This window comes from Apium graveolens, chromosome 9 (assembly GCF_009905375.1).
Source record: "Apium graveolens cultivar Ventura chromosome 9, ASM990537v1, whole genome shotgun sequence".
In the NCBI taxonomy this organism is placed as follows: Eukaryota; Viridiplantae; Streptophyta; class Magnoliopsida; order Apiales; family Apiaceae; genus Apium; species Apium graveolens.
In genome coordinates this window covers 204,221,314-204,240,140 of record NC_133655.1, presented here as the reverse complement: position 1 = coordinate 204,240,140, position 18,827 = coordinate 204,221,314, and the positions used below count along the sequence as shown (strand labels likewise).

At 36.9% G+C, this 18,827-nt stretch overlaps 1 long non-coding RNA gene across 1 annotated transcript; it reads right to left on the bottom strand.

Annotated features, from left to right (window-relative positions):
* Positions 1-17,027: 17,027 nt before the first annotated feature.
* LOC141684277 (uncharacterized) lies at positions 17,028-18,177 on the bottom strand. Its single transcript, XR_012560620.1, has 3 exons — positions 18,079-18,177; positions 17,854-17,922; positions 17,028-17,061 (listed from the first exon to the last, which is right to left on the bottom strand). It is a non-coding gene; the product is annotated as an uncharacterized LOC141684277 (long non-coding RNA).
* Between the last annotated feature and the right edge of the window lie 650 nt (positions 18,178-18,827).

The following is an 18,827-nucleotide window of genomic DNA, read 5'->3' as shown; positions in this document are numbered from 1 at the left end:
CTTACAGGAATCTACCTGAAAGGTTAGTATTCAAGTACAAGGGAGGACAAGTAATACAGTGCCCACTTCACAGGATCCTTCAAGAAAGCCAATCTATGCTGATAAAGGTTTATTCATCCTTCAAGAAGAACTATGGATTCAATGTGACAGCTAGAAGACTTTTTCAAAAGAAGATTGAAGAACTGAGGAGTATTAGAGCTAAAGATGCACTCCCAAAGACTTCAACTATTCCTTACACAGGGAGTAGAGTGCATCTAAAGCCTTACTGGCTGATGGAATTCATGGATGATAAAGGAGTTGGAAGATTCTACAGATTAGAAGACCAATTGAGCATCTTTAGCAATGAGACTCTTCGAGGAAATAGATTAATCTGCTCAGGCTAGAGGAGCACCTTGAAAATGACTGTGAGCAAATCTTTGTACATTTTGTTAATTGAAGCACTTTATAGTTTTATCTACTTCCATTTAAATATGTATTTTTAGGATGTTTTTTTATCATCAAGTTTCTCTTAATTTATGGCTACAATTCTAGTAGACATAAATTGGGGAGATTGTTGTGAATATGTTGTGAACTTGATGATTTCATTAACAAAACATCTTAGTAGATTTAACTTAGTGGAAAATGTAGCACTCGACGGATAAGGAACATAGTCTCGACGGATGACTCAATATAGTCCCGACGGATGATTATCCATCGAGTGAGTAGCTTATGTAACAATAAGTCATGTAGCATATTTTTGCAAACACCTTTAATAAGATATGCAGAATAGGTTGATTAATTGTACATAGATGATGTCTTGTAATGCTGCATAAATGAAATGAACTCAAGTACCAAATAGCTACCCGACGGATAAACAACAATACTACTCGATGGATGATCAACAAGGCAACCCGACGGATGATCATGTACCCGACGAATAATCAATTCAAACATCTGTTGACAGTGATAACATAGTCACATGCGTCGAGTGTATGCAAAAAGGGATGTGAAAGCCTATTCAACTGGGTTTTTGAGAACAAAGAAGCATTGCCATTTCCATGCTATTATGAAGATATTCAAAGATGTTGGAATAGAGTAATAAAGTAGCATAGTATTAGACTTGATAGGTTTTGTTTTATTATCTTATCTTATTACTGTGTAATCTTGGTGATATATAAACCAAGAGTAGCAATTAGAACAACAAGAAGACTAAGCAAGTAAATTCTCAGAGAAACATTTGTAAGCTGTATTCTTAGCATTTCTCTGTAAGTTTAGTTATTCTCATTTGTAAGCAGCTGTGAGCTACTCAAGCTTCACAGAGTTCTCTAGATATATTTATATATCTCTGGTGGATACTTTCTAATCCACCAGAAAGTTTTAAAGACTTGTGTTTTTATTACTTTGTGTTTTGATTTTCATTTAACTTGTTATTCCGCACTTTGCAAATCAAAACACTGTCATATAAATCTTAAGTTAGAACATTTTTATATTTCTGAAAAAGGTTCAAGAATTCCATTCAACCCCCCTTCTGTAATTCTTGTTGCATTGTTAGGGACTAACAATTATCATTCCATCTGAACTCATCTAGGTCATATACTTGGTCCAGCAATATTCCTCGACGTCAAAAATACTATATTTAGGGATAATATGGGTGTCTCTATAGCCGACACACCAAAAATCCGCGTAAAACCTAAATTCTCGCGATGAGACTCATTTCTTTCGAAAGGAAAACTAGAAATCTCTATCAGATATTGCCAATAGCATATATACGAAGGAAACGTACTCTAGGTTAGGGCAGTTTCGGTCAATCCTCAATAAATGTCAGGGTTACGCCTCCGAACCCTTGACTAAACTCATAGACTCGCTCCTCTGATTGAGTTGCTGACTCATATCTATATATGAACCTTTCTACATTCTATTGACTCTACTCTTAACCTAAATCAGGGACTTAAACCTGTAGCTCTGATACCAACTGTGACGGCCTCAACCCGGGGTTAGAAGTTGACGTCATCAACAACAACCATAAGATAAATAATTCAATGATAAAATATAATTACAACCCCTTTACCAAGATCTTTTCCAAGTTTAAGTATGATTTAGGTTACAACCAATACAACGCCGACTTATACAAACCATCCTGACACAACTAACTTAATACAGCAACTCGATAGACTGCCTTTGGTCTGACACAACAACCTCAGAGGAGCCTGACACGGAAGGAACAGGAACTCTTCCCTGACTACCGCGGAAGAATCTCCTACGTATCTGCAATACAAATATAAAACATTCTGCAAGGGTGAGCAATCAATTCCTCAGCAGTACCACTATATGAATAACAAGTAAAATACCTTATGATAAAGCAATTATCGGAACAGAAATTATAACTTGCTACAAAACAAGTAAAAACACGTATAAACTGGACCTCAGTAACTAGCATACTATTTCCATTTTTAAACTCAATTGTCCCATGACTAGGATCATCAACTCATCTGTATTGCCACGGGTATCAACCTGTCTGTTATTCCTAGTGGACTAACAATGAGATTTACAGAAGGGGGGTTGAATGTAAATCTCAAAACTTTTTCAAGTTTTGAGCAGTTTTAAAGGCTTTGTGTTCAAGATAAACAAGTGTGTGAATTGCTTTAAGCTAATACAGACAGATATATATTCAAGCACTAATGTAAAGAACACAACAGACCTTAAAAACTTTTCTGGTGGATTGTTGTTCCACCAGAGATGGTATTTCAGAAAATCTGTGATTCTAGATGTTGATCACAGCTGCGTCTTAGTACAAACTAGATAATTTTTCTCTCAAGATTTTTCTAAACAGCACTGGAAAAATTCTTATCTAATTACTAGCTGCTACTTGGTTTATATATCACCAAGTGTACAAGTGAAGACAAAGATAAAAATACAATAATAAAATAAGTTCTCCACTTGTTTCTTCTCCATATCACTCAAGTACTTTGTTGACTATTGCCTCTTTGTACTAGAGTAGAACGGCTGCTTTTTCTGATGTTCCTGAAATTAGGCTTCCACATTTCAGTTATCTCTGTCAACCCATGTGCCTCTGTCTGCTGTTACAACTACCACTTATCAACTGCTATTTAACAGAACATCCATTGAAGCCTTCATCCATTGATGGCTTTATCCGTTGATGTGATAGCAGTTGAAGCTCTATCCGTTGAAGCTTTAGAGACATCCGTTGAAGCTTTGTTTCTCAGCCGTTGAAGGTCTTTAAGACATCCGTTGATACCACTTCATTTATACAAAATTACAAGGCATGAAATATTTATAATTGGCCTTCCTATTTGCATATCTTCTAGTAGTCAACATGACTTATATTTTCTCTCAACTTCTAAGAATTATATCTTAAATACAGAGACTGAAATGTGCTACAACACTAGACTTATTTCTAAGTAAAGCTGCACCATCAACGGATAGCCAAAGTGGTCTTATCCGTTGAGGCTGCAAACACTAAACTTCTACTTAAGTGTTTTGTTAAACATATCATCAAACTAATGCACATATATTCCTAACAATCTCCCCCTATTTATGTCTATAAGAATTGTAGACATAAATTCAGGGTTAACTTGATGATAACAAAACACTTAACAAATATATGAATTGAAACTAAGTAGAAATTTAAAAGTGCTGCAAAAGTGTATGTACTAGGAGGTAATTGAAGATTTACAGAATTTCCAAGGGTGCTCCTTTAGTCTGAGCAAATAATCTTTTTCTTCTTTGTTCCCTTGTTTTCTTTCCTAGCCCTTTGTCATTTTCCTCAATTTGGAGTTGGAGTTGTCTGTAGAATTCAGCTTCATCTTCATCACTGATATCCAACTTAGATTGCATTTCCTTGAGAGTTTCATTGCTGGCAATCTTGAGTTGGTCTTCAAGTCTGAAAAATCTTCTGACTTCTTTATCATCTCTAAATTCTATCAACCAATGAGGTGATTTGTGGATTGTAATTCCCCTTTCTTGAATAAGTAAAGTTCTGGGCAAAGCATTGGGCTCCCTCCAAGTTTTCCTTATGTTGGCAATCTTGTTGAGAATTTCAGTCTTGGCAGTCCTGGTAAAGCCAGAATCCTTTTGTATGGCTGAAAAGACTCTGATCAAGGTAGAGTAGCCTTCATTCAGAATCCTGTAGAGAGGCCATGTTCTTTCTCCAGCTCCTTTGTATCTGAACACCAATCTCTCTGGTAGCTGTCTGTAGGCAGCTATTCCCCTTACATCCTCCAGCTCATCCATATAGAGTTCAATGTCTGAAATTTCTTTTATGTCACAGATGTGAACATAATCATCTTTAGAAATGGGTGGCATAGGCTTAGGTTTTTGTTTTTGAGTGAATTTCTTAGAGGTTAGGGGAGGTGTAGATTTGGATTTTCTTTTCTGTTTCTTTGGTAGTGGAAGAGTGGTTAAAAAGGTAGGCAATTTGATGGTGTCCCAATCAATAGGTTCCTCTTTTGGGATGATTAGTTCACCATGGATGTTTATAGTGGGATCAGCAACACAAGGTTCAGGTATGGAAGGTAGTGGTTTAGATATTGATTTAGTTTCTTCAGTGTTATCTTCACTCCTTCTATGTGCCTTGGCCTTTCTTTTGTTTCCCTTCTGCCATTCCTCTCTTTCCTCCATACTCTCACCAAATATACTCCCAAAAACCTCATCTAGGTTTGCAATCTTGTCTTCACCCCTGACTTTAATTCCTTTCTCTCCTTCAACTTGACTTGACTTTAGCTGTTGTTCAAGCTTAGCTTGTGCTCTTTTGTCAGCCTTGAGTTTTTCAGCTTCTTTCTTCAACCTTTTGGTTTCTTCCCTCTTGGCCTTTGGAAATTTGGGATGTCCTTGCATCACACAGATACTCTTTCCCTCTCTAAAGATAATGGCCATTTTCATTCTTTCAACTATGTCCTTGGTCTCCTTGTGCTTTTTGATGTTAGCACCCAAAACTTTATCTTCATCAGGCTTTGGAAGAGGAAAGTCCACTTCTTTCATCTGAGCAAAGTCTAGGGGGTTCTTTGTGGAGTCCTTGCTGGATCTAGTGTTGGGCTTGAGAACTATAGGTTTTAGATTCTTGAAAGAAGTCTCTCCAACCTTATTCCTCCTTTCTGGCTTGTGCTCCATAATGATTGGTTCAACCTTTGTGCTATGTTTCACAGATATTGATTTATCTTGTGTTGAGCCAAACATTTGTTGCACCCTTTCATCAATTCTCCTCCTTTGCTCTTTCACTTGAATTTCAGCTGCTGCTAGCTGGATTAGGTCAATTCCATCAGGCTTTCCTTTGATTTGCATAATTGGAGAAGTAGTGATGGCAGGAACTAGCACTTTAGATATCTGGATTTTTGTAGATGGCTCTCCTTCCCCTTCCCTTTTTCTCTCCCCCTTTTTGTTATCATCAAGGAGAGGGGTCAAGCCTTGTGCCTTTGCCAGCTGCATAAGTAGACTTGTTTGAGATTGATGGTTGTGAAGAATGCTGGCCACAGAATTTTCAATAACTTGGACTCTGTCTTCTAACTTAGCCAGCCTCTTTTCAGTATTTGAATCCTTTTTCAATCTCAACAATAAGTCCTTCATTGTACCATAGGGCATGACTGAATCCAATTTTTCAGAATTGTAGGATTTCAAGTCAGCAATATCCTTCTTGAGTTCATCCACACTCTGATTCTGGCTTACTTGTTGCAACTTCATGAGATGCAGTGAGTCCAGGTGAGCTGTAAGGATTGCCTTGGTACCAGCATGTGAAGTTTTCTGAATGGCCTGTTGGATAGTACTGATTTGTTTGACTAAGGAGACATTGAATTGCCCTGGTGTAGACTCCTTTGTCAAGGCCCATTCAGGTAAATTTGGAATAGAACTAGGGCTTTCATCTCCCCCTAAGTTCATGCTTCCATCAAAAGAAACAGAGTCATCATCATCAGAATTTACTCCAAATTCCTCAGATGACTCACCAGCTATAGAAGGCATCTTGTTAATAGCAGCTTTATCCCTTTGAAGAGATTCTGTTGTATGTACTAGATGTAGTGTCTTTTCTGCCTCCTCATTGTCCTGAGCAGCCAACAGCTGATAGGCTGACACAGGATGAGTAAAAGTGTCAGCATCCAAGGAAATGTTATCAATTACAGCTTTGTAATGTTGCTGAAATTGTCTTTCCTTTTCAGCATCATCCACAACCATTGACTCATTAGCAATGGCTGGATCCACCCTTATATCTGCTGTACCTGCCTTTCTCTCTTTTTCTCTATATTCTTGCATCAGGGGCTCCCCCTGGCTCACACTCCTCACTTCCTCACCTTCACCTACTAAGGTGGTACTCCTCTCACTTACTTTTGCCATGCTGGAAGAAATAGAATGCATATTTGAGCTCTCAATCTCTCCTTTTGCCTGGGTGCAACCCAGCCTCTCACTCAAATTGTCACTCCCTTCCCTCAGTCCTAAAAGTGATTGTACAGTAATCATGTCTTCTACACTTGGAATTGTTTCAGTTGTGTGTGTAGAGACTATCAACGGATATGAAATAGCCGTTGAAGGTGACACTGATGGTATCAACGGATAACTGTTGTTAAGCTTATCCGTTGAAGAACAACCACTTGTCAACGGATGAGTGATATCAGTTGAAGAAGGAAAAGAAGTAGAAATTGAAAGTGATATAACTGTTGAATCTGTGTGGATTGATTTGAGTTTTTGTGACACAGATCCTTCAATTACATCTGAAAGAATTTGCGGGTGATCCAACAAATCATCTAAAAGATGATGATCACCTTTATTTGAGTGGGGCTCCTCCCTGAGTTGTAAAGAGGGAGAATCAGGAATTGATGGGAATAACATATCCACATCCAGAGATGGTGATGAAATGTGTGGTGATTGATGTGTGTTAATTGTGAGAGAATGGGGCTGTTACTCCACATTTGTTGGAGCCACATCAAACTGAGTTTGAGAAGGCATAGATACAGATGGATGTATCTGTGCAGTGTGTGCACCCTGTGTAGAAGATTGGGTTCTAGCCCTCTTTCTTCTAATAAAAGCTTTTGTTGGTGAGTGTTTGGCTTCTATGTCCCTCCCTCGTTTGATCTGTGTTCCTGGTTGGGAACTATTTTCAATAGTTACATCCTTTTGGGAGAATGCAGCTAGGGATGTGCTAGTAACCTTTTCAACCACCACAGCTTTTTGAGAAACTGTGGCTTGGCTAGCTTGGGAAACACTTATCTCTCCTTCCTTATGCTGGGGGTTTCTTTGATGTTCACCCCTCCCCTCACCACTCACAACCTGTTCACTCCCCTCAGGGTTAAGGGTAGGTGGTACAACTATTGTCTTTTGAGAAACAACAGAGGTGGTTTTCTTTGTCTTTGATTTTGAAAGTTTAGTTTTGGTGACCTTGGTAGGAATCTGTTGGGGCATTGTCACAGATTCCATGGGCACACTAGAAGATAAAGAAATAGAGGGGTTGGAAGAAGTAGGAGTTGTAGAGATAATTACCTCATTTACCTGAGGTGCATCCATGATTGGTAAATATACCAATGGTACACTGCTGTTGAGATCCATTCTTAATAAATCTGCAAGAACTCTTTTCTCTTGTGCCCAGCACTTGAGTTTGTTATTCTCATTGGTTATGACCAAACCTTCAGCAACATGGTTAGCCAATAACATAAAGAATCTAGCATAATAGATGTTATTAGGTCTATTAGCTTTGTTACCTAATCTAGTACCCAATTCTAGCATAACATAATTGCTAAAGTTAAAATACCTATCAGAAACAAGCATATAGAGCATATTAACAAGAGATGAAGTTATGGCATCAAAATTACTAATTTTCCCAGAGAAAACCTTGATAAAGGCATCCCCAAGAAAACTCCATTCTTTCCTAAGGCCTTTTCTTTTAATACTCCCTAAACTAGCAGAATTAAGAGAATAACCTATGGAATCTAACATGCTGGATACATCATTATCAGTGTGTGGTGTCATGGCATTGTTCTCAGGCAATTTAAAACATGCTAGTAAATCATCACAGTTAACACAGTGATTTTTACCTTTGAGAGTGAAAGAGATGGTCATATCTATGGAGTTGAACTCAGCAGTTGTCCAAATCTCCTCAACTACTTCACAGTAAATCGTTGGGGCTTCCAGCATTGCATAGCTAAGTTTACAGTTTTTGATGAAGTCCATCATTTTGTGATAATCTGAGTGGGCTTCATTCTTTGCTACCAAAGCTATGAAATTGTTCTTCTCATAGATGAACCCAGATTGAGACATAATTTTTACTACTGGTGCCATTGTTGTAAGTAGAAATTGCAGAGAATAACTTGAAGGTTTTGCATAGAGTAAATGGTAAAAGCTTTGAAGTTTCAAGAAAGCGTAAAGTAAAAATGAAAAATCAGAAGGGCTTTTATACTTTCTCAAATTAAAAAGCATAAATAAAAGATTAAACAATAAATATATGTAAGTGAGTTTCAGCCGTTTAAGAATAAACTGTAAGTATTCTAAAAACTACCTTTAAAACAAATACATACAGCTGTATGTATGAGTATCAACGGTTAAGAAAATAGAATCAACGGCTGTAAGACACCTGAATCGACTGATGTGACATTTCAACGGATAAAGTAAATTATCATCCGTTGAAAAGTACTACAGTTTTATCCGTTGACGGATAAAAATTCCAGAAATGTATATGTCTTTCAACGGATAATGAACATCCGTTGATGGAACAATTTTGACTTTCAACGGATAGGAAATACCCGTTGATAGAATAATCTGTGTTAAAAAGTCAAATTTGTTCTAGCAACTAATACATTTCAGGCTTCAATTCAAATTGCAATTAGGACATAAATTTTATGAGTAATTAAGCATACCTAGCTCACTTACCAATCTTGTGAATGTTGATTCATCAAGTGGCTTGGTAAATATGTCTGCAATTTGTTGTTCACTTGGAACAAAATGTAGTTCCACTGTACCATTCATGACATGCTCTCTGATGAAGTGATACTTGATATCAATGTGCTTGGTCCTTGAGTGCTGCACAGGATTCTCTGTTATGGCTATGGCACTTGTGTTGTCACAAAAGATAAGAATTCTATCAACATGAAGTCCATAATCAAGGAGTTGATTCCTCATCCATAACACTTGAGAGCAGCAACTTCCAGCAGCAATGTATTCAGCCTCAGCTGTAGAAGTAGAGACTGAATTTTGCTTTTTGCTAAACCATGATACAAGCTTGTTTCCCAGGAATTGGCAGGAGCCTGTTGTACTTTTCCTGTCTATTTTGCAACCTGCATAGTCTGCATCTGAATAACCAATTAGATCAAAGCCAGATTCTCTAGGATACCAAATACCTAAATTTGGTGTACCCTTGAGATATCTGAAAATCCTCTTGATAGCAATTAAGTGAGACTCCCTAGGATCAGCTTGAAATCTAGCACACAGACATGTAGCAAACATTATATCTGGTCTACTGGCAGTTAAATATAAAAGTGAACCAACCATGCCTCTATAACCTGTAATGTCCACAGACCTTTCAGTCTTATTCAATTCAAGTTTGGTGGCAGTGGCCATGGGAGTTTTTGCAGATAAACATTCCATTAAGTCAAACCTTTTTAGAAGATCATGAATATATTTAGTTTGACTAATGAAAATTCCATCACTAACTTGTTTAACTTGTAAACCAAGAAAATAGGTTAGTTCTCCCATCAGGCTCATTTCATACTTACTTTGCATTAGCTTAGCAAACTTTTTGCAAAGTTTATTATCTTTAGAACCAAATATTATGTCATCTACATAAATTTGAACAAGTATACTAGAGCCATTAACATTCCTAAAGAAGAGAGTTTTATCAACAGTACCTCTAGTGAAGTGATTCTCCAAAAGGAATTTTGATAGGGTTTCATACCAGGCTCTAGGTGCTTGCTTCAGTCCATAGAGTGCTTTCAACAGATAATACACATAGTCTGGAAAATTTGGATCTTCAAACCCTAGAGGTTGACTTACATAGACTTCTTCCTCCAATTTCCCATTTAGAAATGCACTCTTGACATCCATTTGATAGACTTTGAAATTGGCATGGGCTGCATAGGCTAGAAAAATTCTGATGGCTTCAAGTCTTGCAACAGGAGCATATGTTTCATCAAAATCTATTCCCTCTTGTTGAGAATAGCCTTTAGCAACCAATCTGGCTTTATTCCTTATGACAATGCCATTTTCATCCATCTTGTTTCTGAATACCCATTTTGTGTCAATAGGACTCTTGTTCTTTGGTTTGGGTACCAGCTTCCAAACTTTGTTTCTCTCAAATTGGTTCAGCTCTTCCTACATAGCTAATATCAAATCTGGATCCAATAAAGCTTCTTCCACTTTCTTAGGTTCCTCCTGAGATAGAAAACTACTATACATACATTCATCTTGAGTAGCTTTTCTTGTTTGCACTTTAGATGATGCATCACCAATGATCAGTTCAAAGGGATGATTCTTGGTCCATTTCTTTTGAGGTGGAAGATGTGCTCTAGATGAGGTGGCCTCAGTATTGTCATGATGTGAGACAGAGTGTTGATTAGTTGAAACTCCCCCTGAGTTGTTGGTTCTTTGCAGGGAATTTGGAGTTCTATCAACTGATGATGTAAATCGATTATCCGTTGATGAACTATGATCAATGGATGCTTCATTTTGTACTTCAACGGATGATGCACTATGTCTTTCAACGGATACTGCATTGCCTCTATCAACGGATGCAGAATTTTGTGCATTATCCAAGGGCATATTTTGAATCCCTTTTGAAGTGTCATCTCCATCAATCTCCTTTTCACTATCATCACAATATATCTCAATGTTGTCAAATTTGAGTCTCTCATTGTGTCCCTCATCTGTTAGTCCATCAATCTTTTTATCATCAAACACAACATGCACAGATTCCATAACAATGTTGGTTCTTAGATTGTAGACCCTATAAGATTTCCCAGCTGAGTAACCAACAAATATCCCTTCATCAGCCTTTGCATCAAACTTCCCTTTATGGTCAGATTGATTTCTCAGTATAAAGCATTTACATCCAAAGACATGAAGAAAGTTTAGAGTTGGTTTTCTTCTCTTGAACAACTGATAAGGAGTCATGCCTTTAGTTTGATTGATCAAAGAAATATTCTGAGTGTAGCAGGCACAATTAACAGCTTCAGCCCAGAAATATGTTGGTAACTTTGATTCTTCAAGCATTGTTCTGGCAGCCTCAATCAAAGATCTGTTCTTTCTTTCAACTACCCCATTTTGCTGAGGTGTTCTTGGAGCTGAGAACTCATGCATGATTCCATTTTCTTCACAGAACAGCCTTATTGACAAATTCTTGAACTCAGTTCCATTGTCACTCCTGATATTCCTAACCTTCAAGTCAGGATGATTATTGACTTGCCTGATGTGATTGATAATGATTTCACTTGCTTCATCCTTTGATACAAGAAAATAGACCCATGAAAACTTTGAAAAATCATCTACAATCACTAAGCAATATCTTTTTCTTGCAATTGACAATACATTGACTGGTCCAAACAAATCCATATGTAGCAGCTGTAATGGTTCATCAATTGTTGTTTCAAGCTTCGTTTTGAATGATGCTTTCCTTTGTTTGCCTTTCTGATAAGCATCACACAAACCATCTCTTGAGAATTCAACAAGAGGAATTCCTCTGACTAAGTCCTTTTTGACTAGATCATTCATTGTCTTGAAATTTAAATGGGATAGCTTCTTGTGCCATAGCCAACTTTCAACTGGACTTGCTTTGCTGAAGAGACAAGTAATAGATTCTGCATCTGTAGAGTTGAAGTCAGCTAAGTACATATTTCCTTTTCTAACTCCAGTTAGAATCACTTTGTTGTCTTTCTTGCTGGTGACAACACAGGCTTCTGAATTGAAGGAAATTGTATTCCCTCTATCACATAGTTGACTGATACTCAGTAAGTTGTGCTTGAGACCATCAACTAATGCAACTTTATCAATGATGACATTCCTTGTTGAAATCAAGCCATATCCCATAGTAAACCCTTTGCTGTCATCTCCAAAGGTTATGCTAGGGCCAGCTCTCTCCTTAAACTCAGTGAGCAGGGAGAAATCTCCTGTCATGTGTCTTGAACAGCCACTGTCCAAGTACCATAGATTTCTTCTTTTTCCCTGCACACCATAAAATCAATCAAGTTGATTTTGGTACCCAAGTTTCCTTGGGTCCATTCCTGTTAGCCTTTCTCCTAGACTTCATTCCTCCTGCATCTTTAGACTTAGGTAACTTTGAGTCAACCTTGATCTTAGATGTAGTTGGTTGAGGTGTAGGGTTAGTCACAGAATCATTTAGCACATTTGGAATTTGATAAGGCATGGATTGTGCAAGCATGTTATTCCACATTGGCATATTGTATGGCATTTGAGGCATACTAAATGCAGCAAGATAAGGATTGTTAAAATATGGCATGTTTGCAAAATGTGCATAAGGATTCTGTTGAGACATAACAGGCATAGCATGCAGAGGTGATGCAGACATATTAGGCATGGAAGAGGGTACAGGTATGGGAGTTTTCTTAATAGATTTGCAATTAGCAGATAGATGATTAACACTACTACAATGCACACAGCTTTTTCTAGGAGCATACTTATCAGGTGTGTAATTTTTATGTTTGTTAACCCCTACCTTCCCATTTCTATTAGATTTCCTTTTAGTTTCCTTTTTATCCTCAACCACTTTGAGCCTATTCTTTAACTGTTCTAAGGTCATGTGTCCTATATTCACCTTACTGAAATCTTTGGATGTGCTTGCTTCTTCTTTGACAAAGTTCTTGGAAGTTGAACCAAACTTTTTGTTGAGTTTCTTTAGATTTTCACTTTTAGAAACATCTGCCTGTTTTAATTGAGGAACCTTCAACGGATGCTCCTTTTCTTCCTTCAACAGATAACTTTCATCATCCGTTGATTCCACATCCGTTGACAGCCCATCAATTAATTCCAGTTTCTTTTTGTTTTTATCCCAGGCAGTCTCACAGAATGATTCAATTCCTTGGACCTTGGAAATTTGAGCACTAACATCCCTAGATGTCTTCTAGGCTTTAATCACCTCTTGCTCTCTCTCTAATTGATTGGAAAGTATTTCTACTTTCTTAACAGATTCAGCTAGTTCATTTTCAACAGATATACAATGTAGCTTAGTTTTCTCTAGGTCAATCAACTTATCTTCTAACACAGCATTTCTATTACTTAAAAACAGATTGTTCTCTTTAATCCTACTATTTTCTTTAGCAAGATATTTAAGAGACACACGCAAATGATACAATTCAGTAGACATGTCATTAAAAGCATCATTGCACTCTTCTTTAGTAAGCTGTGTTAAATCAGTAGTGATTACCTGGTTGCTTGATGAACTAACTTCATTTTCCTCAGAATCAGCCATGAGAGCCAAGTTGACATATTCTACATCTTCATCCTCTTCTTCTCCATCAGCTGCCCAGTCTTTTTCTTGAGTAATGAAAGCCCTCTCCTTTTGCTTGAGCAGATCAAAATATTTCTTTTTGTAATCTACTTGGTCAAATTTCTTCTTTTCAGAAGTTGGCTTTCTGCACTCACTTGCAAAGTGTCCACTTATACCACAATTGAAACACTTGAACTTGGATTTATCCACCATGTTCTTATGAGGTTTAGTGGCTCTAGTGTTTTTCCTAAATTTCATCTTTGCAAATCTCCTGGACAGAAATGCAAGATGCTCATCAATACCATCAGAGTCATCTTGGCTGGAGTTGTCTTCATTCTCAGCAACTTGCTCCTTACCCTTGCTTGATTCTGATTTGCTTGTGCCATCTTTGGAGTTTGATGTAGATCTCACAGTTTCTTGTCTGCATTCTTTCTCATTTTCAGCTACCAAGGCAACTGAACCTCATTTCTTTCTTCCCTTCTCCAATACCTCATCCTGTTCCAGCTCTAGTTCATAAGTCTTCAAGATTCCATATAATCTTTCAAGAGTGAAGTCCTTATAATCTTGAGAGTTTCTCAAGGAGACAGTCATGGGTTTCCATTCCTTTGGCAAGGATCTTAAAAATTTAAGATTTGAATCCTTCACCTGGTACACTCTACCATACAGCTTCAGTCCATTCAACAGCTTTTGGAATCTATTGAATGTGTCATTTAAAGATTCATTTTCTTCAAAATGAAAATACTCATACTGTTGAATCAGAAGCTGCATTTTGTTTTCTTTTACTTGTTCTGTACCTTCACACAGTAGCTGAACTGTGTCCCAAACCTCTTTGGCAGTTGTGCAATTTATCACATTATCAAACATATCCTTGTCAAGACCATTAAACAAAATGTTCATAGCCTTCTTATCCTTGTGGACTTCTTCTGTGGCTTCCATTGTCCATTCTGCTCTAGGTTTTGGAATGGATTGACCAACAACAATTATGGCCGTAGCAACTGTGGCTACTTTGTGGGGAATGTGAGGACCATTCTCAATGCAGTTTACATAACCTTCATCTTGGGAGAGTAGATGAAGGTGCATTTTGTAACACCCCCAGATCCGGGGTCGGGGATCCGGGTCGTCACGGTCTTTCTTTCCACAATATCACTTCACTTAATTAATAATAATAACCTTAAGCTGTGACCCCACACTAACACACACCACAACCCGTTATAGTCTCAGAGATGAAATTCAAATAAGTACAAGTCTTTGAATCCACAATTTAAAAGTTATTACAACCCAAAATGATTACTTGATAAATTTACAGTTAATTGCCATTATCTGCCACAAGTTATAATTATACATAATTTGATTCTCAAAAATAGAATGCCTGATCTACCAATAGATCTACCTCTGCAGCTATAGCAGCCACAACATCATCGGGAAGACGCGGGATGCTTCCCACGCGCTTGCGCTGGGTCTGCTGGAGTCTGGCCATCTTTCCTAACTGTTGTTGTGTGATGAAGAAATAAAGCAAGGGTGAGCAGCAAGCCCACCAAAATAATATATATAATGATTTACAATGTATGAGCCTACTCATAATACTCATGAAAGTCTTGGTCAAAAGAAATGAACCAAGTTTGATATCTTAATGCGATGAAGTCGCAAAATATTCAGTATATATACATATATACTTTTCAAAATATTGGAAGTCCTCTTCCATGCATAATATACACAAAGTCCCAGTGTATAACTGTATAAAAAATATCGTTGCAAGGTGATCTCATATATCTAACCTTGTCTCAACGTTTTTCTGAAAATCTTTGTCATTCATAAGACAATTATTAATTAGATATAAGTTTAAAAGATGAAGTTACAAGATACCCCAATATACTTATATCTTTCCCAATACTACTTGAACTACCACCGTTCAAGTTATAAATTAGCTTCAAAAGTTCATCACATAGATGAGACTATAAGACAAGATTTGAATAGATTAAATCTTTAAAATATTATCAAAATAAAATGAAGTTACGAGATACTTCATTTGATGTAAACATCATTTTGAAAACTTGACCCTGCCAACACTCAACAATCGCCCAACCGTAGCCTTTCCATCGAAGTGCTCTGGGTAGTGTTGCAGAAATTATCCAATTGGATGATGAACTCATTACGGGAGTTTGCCGCGCCAGGAAGACCACTTACGATGATCAGTCGTAGTAGTACAACCCCACCATTTTCTACATGTAGAGGAGAACCTGTCGGATTTACTTGTCAACCGAACACTGAACTCCTAAGGAATGGACCGCCTTAGCGGAACTTCCAGGCCATTTGGGCCAATATAATAAGGCTGGGCCGGCGCTACTCGGCCACTTACGCCACTCCTAGTTCAGATGAAATCCATGACTCTGAAACGTAAAGCTCGTTTCCCCCTTTCCCCAAGTAGAAACTTGTTGATACGGCTCCACCAAGAAGTCGTACCTAGTTGGAAAGGAAAACTCACCGATATTTCCCAGGCGATGCCTGTTAATGGATTAACTTGTTCCAAGAATTTTACTTCCCGAATATTGGGTAAGTAATCAAACACTCTTTTACCAAGACAGCAACCTTGTTGCGAATATAAAACACACCACCGAGCCGGATCCCCCATGTTTTGAGCGAGTATTTAAATCCCCTTTTTAAAAGGAAGATCTTAAATATAAAAATAGTTTTGGGATCCGCTCTAACTTTTGAAAATCATTTTAAAGACTCGAAAACACTTTAAAGAGTGTTTGGAGTAAAACTGATTTGATGAAGTAAATCAGTCCCCAGAATATTTAGAAAATGTCTGAATATTATTATTTAAATAATATTCCCATAAAAAAATAATCTTTATAAAATAATTGAAGTAGAAGTATTAAAACTTATACTTGAAATGAATAGCAAAAAAAATCAAAGATATACTTATACGAAAGTAATATCTTTATTTGAATAATCAAAAATAAGTTTGATTATCGACACCTTATTCTTTAATAAAATAAAGAATATATCTCAGCAAATAATCGGAGTCATAGATCCTCAAATGAATATTCAAATAATATTCAATAAATAAAATAAGCTGAGTCATAATACCTCGAATGAATATTATAAATAATATTCATTAAATAAAATAAAGGAGTCATACATCCTCAAATGAATGTCCAAGTAATATCCAATAAATAATGTAAAGGAGTCATACGCCTTCGAATAATATTCGAAATAATATTCAATAATAAAATAAAGTTAAAGTTATCGAATAAACCTTATTCGATTAATAGTTTTAAAAACTATATCCATATATATATATATAAATAAATATATATATATAATATACTCGGGAACATCGACTCCCGGTTTAGAAATATGCTCACCTTTTATCCCCTATACTAAGGGTATACGCAACTACTTGCTTATTTCTAGCATAGGTATTATGCAACTATAAGCATTGAAATCAACATATAGATAACCAGATTATGAAACAGACATGCATATATACCATATCAGCATGCTCCAATATATCGCAAAATTTGCTAATAACAATCATGCAATATCACAAGATAATGCATATACATATATTTACATCACAACAACAGTATAACGGGTAGAAAACTTGCCTGAGCGCTCCCGGATAGGCTTAAGCTTAGAGTGGGTCCGATAACCTATGAACAACAACATAAGTCGGAATTAAACCCCGGTCGCTTAAGAAACTAGACTTTAACCATTTAGAGTCCTAACGTTCGCTTTCGCGCTTAACGATTTACTTAATTCGCTCGAGTACCCTCGGCTCCACCATTTTTAATAAATTGACCTTTACGAGTTTTAACGCGATTCCTTCGTGAATGACTTACCAACTGCCTAACACACTTACCATAAATGTTTCACACATTAATTAATCCTTTTTGGTCTTTAACCTACATTCCAAAGTAAGGCGAGGGAAAAAGTTTCGCTCGTGAAACGCCGTTACTTGAAACGGTCGTTTCTCCTAAACCGTACATCGGAATCAAACGAACTACATATCAAAACGAAGCTCATAACATGAACTATCTAAACATGGCAATGGTCATAATCTAGCAGGGAGTTATCGGGTCCAAATGTTATGAACAAAAGCAGTCTAAAGTAAATCGGACATTACGACGGCTATGTTTACGCGATTTCCCATTTTTAAAACTACCCACAATCATCACAAACCATCCTCAAATCCACACACATCAAACACCCATCCTTACCACATCATAACAATCCCAAACAATTCAATATTACTCATTCATACATATGCTTAACCTAACTTTAATCATGCTTTAAGTTTCTTTAAATCAAAACCACTAAATTATCATTTCATTTCACCACCATTCCAAATCTCAACTCTAAACATAACAACAAGATACCATAACATCTTACTCATCAAAATCACTTTATAATATATATGAACCTAGGGTTTGAAAGTGGTATACCTTCCTTGGATTGGTGGGTGAAGCTAGGAAGCCTTAATAAGCTTGGAGTAGTCTTAAGAAAGCTTGGATCTTCAAGAAAACAAGAAAAAAACTCAAGTTAAAACTTGAAAACACTATTCATTGTCTTCTCCAATGATTAAATCAAGAAGCTAGAGAAAGAATTTGTGGCTTAAACTTATGATATAGCCATTACTAAGCATAAAGAAGGTTAGGGAATTTTCTTACCAATTAAGGATGCTTGGATCTTGATTTTGGAAATTTTAAGCTTTGAAAAATGCAAAAAGCCGTGAGCAAGATGAAGAACAATGCCTTGGCTGATTTTTTTTTGACTTTTGATGAAATGATTTGCTAGTTGGTTGGCTTGGTTTTGTTTTTGATTTAGCAAATTACCACCTTGTCCTTGCATTTGTGTGGTCCTAAACCAACCACACCTCCTTCCTTCCATGTCATGCTTATGTCACCCCTATGATGTCATCCTCCCTTCCTTGTCTCCTTTCTATTGGTTGGATGACATCACTCCCCTTAAACCCTTTGATTAACTCCCTAATCGTTTGCCTAATGACCGCTGATCTGTTGCACGGTTCGCTTAACTTTCGTTCTCGTTTATCGTTTGAAGGATCATACCCGGGATCTTATTACTTAGGTTCCCTTGACCTTTCTCAATACATTATATTCCTTTTTATGATCCTCTATTATAATCCTTTAATTTAAATCCTTTTTATCCTGTTACCTTATACTCAATTCTCTCCGTATCTTGTGGATTTCCGGGAAAAACCAAAGTGTTCGGAATTGGGTTCTGACGATATTTACATACACTTATATACTTCATATAGTACTAATAAAATCCCAGAATATCCATAACAGAACCCCTACATAGTGTGGCGTGAAAGTTTTCTCATTCAGCTAAAACACTATTCACAAGGGTTACAAAAAGTTGAAAAATTTTGGGGTTATTACAGTCTCCCCTCCTTAAA